This window comes from Tupaia chinensis, unplaced genomic scaffold (genome assembly GCF_000334495.1).
Source record: "Tupaia chinensis unplaced genomic scaffold, TupChi_1.0 Scaffold144045_1, whole genome shotgun sequence".
NCBI classification, from domain to species: domain Eukaryota; kingdom Metazoa; phylum Chordata; class Mammalia; order Scandentia; family Tupaiidae; genus Tupaia; species Tupaia belangeri.
Window position 1 is genome coordinate 42,193 of NW_006203897.1, and position 7,628 is coordinate 49,820.

Here is a 7,628-nt window from a genome sequence, read left to right on the forward strand (position 1 = left end):
GAGAGAGAGACATAGAGACAAAAAGCGAGAAATCACCCCCCAGGGGGGATGGCCACGCCGCAATCCCTTCTCCATTCTCCTCTCAGGATCTTGGGCACGCACGCACATGCGCCCTGCGTGAGTTTTAAGCCACCTGGTCCAGGACGTGAACCGCGGTCGACTACCTGGGAGTCCAGTGACATAGCCATTATGCTAACTGCTGGTTCCCTGTCTTTCTTTTCTAACAAAGAAATGCCACAAGTGAATTTGTCTTTTCTTTAAGTATTATTGAGATATTTATTCAAGTAATAACAACCATTCAGTGATATTTTCCCAACAACATTGAGATCAAGTAGGGCTGAAAGATCACGGGGGGAACCCCAAGTCCTTCAGGATCACAGAGTATTATGGAAAAAACTTCCCTGGAGTCCTCTAGAGTCCTTTGTCCCTCAGAAACAAGTGGCTCCTTGATTGCCTCTTCTTTTCTTTTTTCTTTTCTTTAGAGAGAGATTTTGGCATAGGACTTGTGTGCTCACTGGAGAGAGAGAGAGAGAGAAAGAGAGAGAGAGAAGGACAGAAGGTGAGAAATCATCCCCCAGGGGGGATGGCCATGCCTCAATCCCTTTTCCTCCTTTCTCCTCCCAGGGTCTTGGGCATGCGTGCACACCTGGTGTAAGTTTTAAGCTACTGGGTCGGGGACTCAAACTACGGTCGACTACGTGGGAGTCCAGCAATATAACCATTATGCCATCTGCTGGTCCTGATAGCCTCTTCTTGACACCTCACCAAGAGGTCAGAATTTCTGAAGACCAACTCCAAACCATAGGAGCCATCATCACACAAATGGGATTCCCAAAATTGCCACATTTTCATATTAAAATTTTCAAAAGTTCAAGAAAATGAAAAGACAAGGCATAGACCGGGAGACAATGTTTGCACAAGAACTAGCTAATAAAAAGACCACTATCCAAAACATACAGGTACTTAAAACTCAACAATTAGAAAACAAACCACTTCATTAAAAAAGTGAGCCAACGACCTTAACAGATATTTCACCAGAGAGCGTAAATGGGAAGCAAATAAGCATATGGAAAAATATCTCACATCATGTGTCATCTGGACAATGCAAATTAAAACAATGAGATGTCACTTAAAATCTATTAGAATGGTCAAAATCCAAAACACTGGCAACCCCAAAGGCTGATGAGGGTACCAAACTCCTACTCATTGCTAATGGAAATGCAAAATGGCATAGACGCTTTGGAGGACATTTGGCAGTTTCTTGTGAAACTAAACATCCCCTTTCCATGCAATTCTGCAATCATGTTCCTGGGTATTTACTCAAAGGAGCTGATAACTTAGATCCACACAAATACCCACACAGGAGTGCTAGTACTGATTTTATTTATACTCACCACAACCTGGAAGCAACTAAGATGCTCTTCAGTAGGGGGATGAATAAAGAAACTGTGGTACAGCCAGACAAGGAATACTACTCAGTGCTAAGAAGGAATGAGTTGTCAAGCTACAAAAAGACATGAAAGAACCTTAAATGGATACTACTCAGTGAAAGACGCCAATCCGAAAAGTCTGTACACTGTATGATTCCAACTCTACAACTGTGGAAATAGTGGAAAGCTCAAGGGTTGGGGGCAGAAAGGATGAATAGGCTGGGCACAGAAGATTTTTAGAGCAATGTGGATATTCTGTATGGTGCTGTAATGGTGGATACGTGCTAGTGTACACTTCAGACCCACAGAATGTCTGACACCAAGGGTGGACCATAATGCACACCATGGACGCTGGGTGATAACGACGTGTCAATATAAGTTCATCAGTTGTGACAAATGTACCACTCGGATGAGAGATGTTGATAACTGAGGAAGCTATGCTTTTGCAGGAGCAGGGGAGATAGGGGCTATCTCTGTACCTTCCCAATTTTGCTGTGAACTTATAAAAATTAAAGCCTTTAAAAATAAACTTCAAAAGTACAGTATTGTTGAAAGACTCTAATACAGTGGGGTTGGTCCTATGGTCTGGTGGCTAAGGGAGCTGGATCCAACATGACCGATCATAGGGTTCAAATCCTGGCCCCCACAGCTTGAACAACGTGCCAGAGAGGTGTGCTTGTGTGCCCCAAATTCCAATGGGATGGAAAAGGGGTTGCAGCTTGACCACACAGTGGTGCTCTCTCCCTCTCTTCTTTCTCTCTCTGTTTCTTTCTGGTCAACGCATGTACCCTCTGGCTTATAAACAAATGAACAAACAAAAGACTAGTAGCACATTGAATATCCATCCTCCCTCTACCCAGATTCAACCTCAACCAGTTAGTGCTGTTGTATGTTTACATAATCTTTTTAAAAATTTTTAAAGAGATATTCTTGCTATAGGGATGTGTGCTCACTGGAGAGATAAAGAGAGACAGAGAGACAGAAAGTGAGAAATCACCCTTCCAAGGGGGATGGCCATGTCACAATCCCTTCTCCTCTCTTCTCTTCTTGGGATTTTGGGCACACACACATATGCAGCCGGCGTGAGTTTTAAACCACCGGGTCTAGGACTTGAACCATGGTCAACTATAGGGGAGTTCAGCAACAAAACCATTACACCATCTGCTGCTCCCATGCTTGCTTTATCTTCTAACATATTCATATGTCTTTTGGTATAGAAATTCAGTAACAGACATTGGTACAGTCATACTGTGTTGTTCAAAAGGACCCACATGGCGACTGGATACCTGGTCCAGTCTGCCTGAAACGTACCAGGCACACGTATGAGCACCAAGATCCACTGGGATGGAGAGTGGGAATCATGGCATGGCCAGATCTTGTGGAGGGTACTCCTCTCTCTCTTTTTCTATTTTGTCTCTCATGCATGCACACCTCTATCATGAATGAAGAAAAAATGTATAAACATCATGACTCTTCCCTGTAAAATAGTTCAATAGGCGTCACTAACAATAAGCATATTGCCCTACATAAATACAAGAAAAAAAATTTAAATTCCTCAGTGCAACCTTATTCACTCTTAGTTTAAATTCTCCTACTTCCCCCCAAAATGCTTTTTTTTAGTTGTTATTTTTTTCTAAGCCAGATCTAATCAAGTTACTCCCATTATATCTGGTTATTATGGCTCTTTAATAATGTGGGTTTGGGGAACCAGCAGTTAGCGTAATGGCTATGTCGCTGGACTCCCACGTAGTCGACTGCGGTTCATGTCCCGGACCCGGTGGCTTGAAACTCACGCCGGGCGTGTGTGCGTGCATGCCCAAGATCCCGAGAGGAGAATGGAGGAGAAGGGATTGCGGCGTGACCATCCCCCCTGGGGGATGATTTCTCGCTTTCTGTCTCTATGTGTCTCTCTGTCTGTCTGGCGAGCACACGCACCCTACAGTGAAAATCTGTCCAAAAAAAGGAAAAAAGTGGGTTTTAAAAATTATTATGTAATTGCCGCAGGGTGTGTACACTGGCCAGAAAGAGACAAGGAGATAGAGAAGGAGAAAGAGGGAGAAAGCTCCCCCAAAGTGGGTGTAGTCATGCTGCAATTCCTTCTCTATTTCTCCTCTCTATTGGGTTTTTGTACATCCATGGAAACATACCTGGTATGGTATTCAAGCTGCCATGCCAGAATTTGAACCACGGTCCATGTGGGACTTAACCCCCCTTAACCACAGGCTATTAGGTTGGCCTGGCTTGCTCCTGTTTAAAATATGTAACAGTTGCCTTACGTTTTTGTACATGACATCAGTTTTGTTTTGTTTTGTTTTAGCAATCAATTGTGTTGGCCTTGTTGTGGTGGTGTAGGCAGAAGGACACCACTCTGCCATGCTGGAGCCACATGGGTACTGGGGTTCGGATCCCAGGGTGACCTGAAACACACTAGGGGTACATGTGCGCACCCATGATCCCAGCTGGCTGGAAGGCTTGGGGGTGGATCACAGTGTGACAATTTATCAAGGGTGCCTGTCTCTCTCTTTTTCTCTCTTTCATGTAAGAAACGGACTTTAAAAAAATCACTTGTGTTGGAGTATAATCTAATTATAACAAAATGCAGCCATTTTAAGTGTACTGCTTAGAAGTTTTGAAAAACGTGCACACCAATGTAACCATCACCCTTGTAAAGACACAGGTTTCCATCATCCTGAAAAGCTCATTTGAGAACCTCTATATTATCCTCCCTCTGTTTCTTGTCCCAGGAAATCATTGATTTGCTTTCCATTATCATATTGATTTTTCTGGAGGCACCGGCCAGTTTGTCTTGTAGAACGTCGCACATGTCTAATTGTTTCCTTGTAGTGTCATTAACTTGACACCCTAGCTATTGTATTTCCTGTGCACTGGAAGATACGCTAAAAGGTCGGGCTAAATGCAGGCTAAACGTATGTGGAAGGAATGTTTCATAGGTGACACCAAATGCTTCCCATTGCATCATATTGAAAGGCCGTCGCATCAGGCCATGCTGCTGTTAGAGACGGTCAGTTTGCCCCCTGATTGAGCTGTTGCCCCTTTGAAATAAGCAAGTATCTGTAGGATGATATTTTGGTAATGAGTGAAGATCCTGTCTCTCCTCAACTTTTCTCCTAATGGCCGAAACTCTCAGTGCTGGCTCTTCCCTGAATCAATGATCATGCAAGGGGTTGCCAAATGGTGGGGCCCTGGTTCTGACATTCCTTCTACTTTTTTTTTGAAAGTTTTTTGCTACAAGGCGAAAAAATAAAGAGAGAGAGTGAGAGACAGAAAGTGAGAAATCACCCCCCAGGGGGGATGGCCACGCCGCAATCCCTTCTCCTCCATTCTCCTCTCAGGATCTTGGGCACGCACACACACGCGCCCGATGTGAGTTTAAGCCACGAGGTCCAGGACTCGAACAGCAGTCGACCGCATGAAAGTCCAGCAACATAGCCATTATGCTAACTGCTGGTCCCTATTTCTTCTACTTTTAATAGCTGGCATGCTTTGGTACAGAAGAGCTTTCTTTCATGGACTAGGAAGAATGTACAGTTCCAAAAATAAAAAAAGTAAATATTGTTTTATTCCCCCCTAATTAAAAAATGGAGGGGGGCATCAAAACAAGTCAAAAAAAAATAGGAAGTGAATGTAAAATACAATGCTAACTGCTGGTCCCTATTTCTTCTACTTTTAATAGCTGGCATGCTTTGGTACAGAAGAGCTTTCTTTCATGGACTAGGAAGAATGTACAGTTCCAAAAATAAAAAAAGTAAATATTGTTTTATTCCCCCCTAATTAAAAAATGGAGGGGGGCATCAAAACAAGTCAAAAAAAAATAGGAAGTGAATGTAAAATACAGGTTGAGCATTTTAAAATATGGAGGGTGGCATCAAAACAAGTTAAAAAAAAATAGGAAGTGAATGTAAAATACAGGTTGAGCATCCGTAATCTGAACATTTGAATCTGAAATGCTCCAAAAACGGAAACTTTTTGACTGCCAACAGGATGTCACAGTGGAAACTTCCACCCCAAACTTCATGTGTGAATAAGTGTAAGAAAAGGATTGCTTACGGATAGCATATAAATTCAGTCAGGAATGATAGTGATGCCAAACAGCCATGGGCTGTCTATCTGGGTGGTTGAGAAAATGATACCTTTGCTTTCTGCATATACAAAATTATTAAATATATTGTATGAAATTATTCTAGGATATGTGTATAAGATACACATGAATACACTTTGTATTTAGGCTTGGATCCCATCCCTATCATATCTCATTGTTTATAGGGAAATATTCCAAAATCTACAAAAATCTGAAATCCTAAATGCTTCCGATCCCAAGCATTTCAGATGAGGATTACTCAACTTGTACTAAACAAATCTTTCTGATTTAGTTTTATCTTGGGATATGTAAGAAGAGATTTGAAAATGGTTTTATGCAAAATTTTATCAATCATAGTGGTAACTTTCCTCAGGCTGCTGGTTATTTGAAGTCTTCATTTGGGGCCAGCACATGGTATAGTGGTTAAGGTGCTGGACTCCCACATGGCTGAACATGGTTTGAATCCTAGGCCTGGTGGTTTGAAAATCACACCAGGCTCATGTGTGTGAGTGCCCACAATCCCAGGAGGAGAACAGAGGAGAAAGGACTGTGGCTTGGCCATTCCCACCCCCCTGGGGAGGAGTGATTTTCCCCTTTCCTTCTCATTGTCTCTGTAGCAAGTATATCTGCCCTATGGCAAAACATTTAAAAAAAAAAAATCTACACTGGCCATGAGTAAAGTATCAGTGAATGAACAGAGCAGGAAATGGATGCATTAAACAATGCAAATCTGTGCAAAAGTTGACATGAAGAACCCCATTTGTGCAGCCAGTGAGCAGAGGCTAACCCAGTAGAGAGAGGCTCTGAAAATGTCATCCTAAGAGGACACATGGTCAGGGGATCATAGTTTTGCCCTAATTTCAGTGTCTCTCTTGATGAAAACTTTGCAAGTTTTACACTGTTGCGGAGGAAATAATCCAATCTATTAGGTTTTCAGGAAAGTCAGGGCACATTTTTTCTGTTTTTCTGTGCAAAAATGTGTCATGACTTCCCTCCCAACCCAAAATATATCACAATTTACATAATGATTTAATGTAATCGTACCTCTAAAATATTGGCATCTAATACCATTATTTCTCATTGTAGGCTCATAAATTTTACAGCAAATCTCCCCTTTTCGTTGAGGGATATGTTCTGAGACCTCCAGTGGATGTCTGAACCCTAGATAAATAGATAGATATACACACTATCTTTTTTATATGTGAAAAAAATTTTTACATTCAATGAGTATGTATCATTACATCACACAAGATGAATTATCTCAGCGTGAATACACTGTATGTACATACTATATATTTTGATGAGAGAGAGAACTTTTCTTTTTTTGGACAGGTTCTTGCTACTGTGGCCCTCTCCTCCAGCCTCCCAGTTAGCTAGGGTAACAAGTACTATCTGCCACACCTGGCCTGCTCAAGTCAATCTGGGACCTGTACCCAGGCCCCAGGCGTCCCATGTAGTCCAGTCTAACATAGGTGCACCCGTCTGAAGGGCTACTTAGTGGTACTAGCTGTTTGGTACAAGTACACTGTGGTTTTCTTAGCCACTCTCTAATGAATAGACTTAGCTATTTCTGGTGATTCTTGTTTGGTTTTTAGATTTTTCCCGTAAGAGGGGGAGAATGAGAAATCATACCCCGGAGGGGAATGGCCACATTGCAATCCCTTCTCCTCCATTCTTCTCCTGGGATTTTGGGCATGCACACATACATGCCTGATATGATTTTCAAACTGCCAGGTATGGGACCTGAACCATGGTCGACCATGTGGGAGTCTAGCACCTTAATCACCATGCCAGTGATTCTTGTTTTAATTGCTATAAAAACTCTTTAGAACAACACAAATAGTTAACAAGTAAAATGAAAACTACAATGCAGAATTTTTTTTAAGAGAGAGATTTTAGCTATAGGGTGCATACATTCACTGGAGAGACAGAGAGACAGCAAGAAATCACCCACCCCCAGGGGATGGCCACACCACAATACCTTCTCCTCCATTCTTTTCTGGGGATCTTGGGCATACACACACACATGTCCAGTGTGAGTTTTAAGTCACCAGAGCCAGGACTTGAACCATGATCAACTATGTGGGAGTCCACGGATA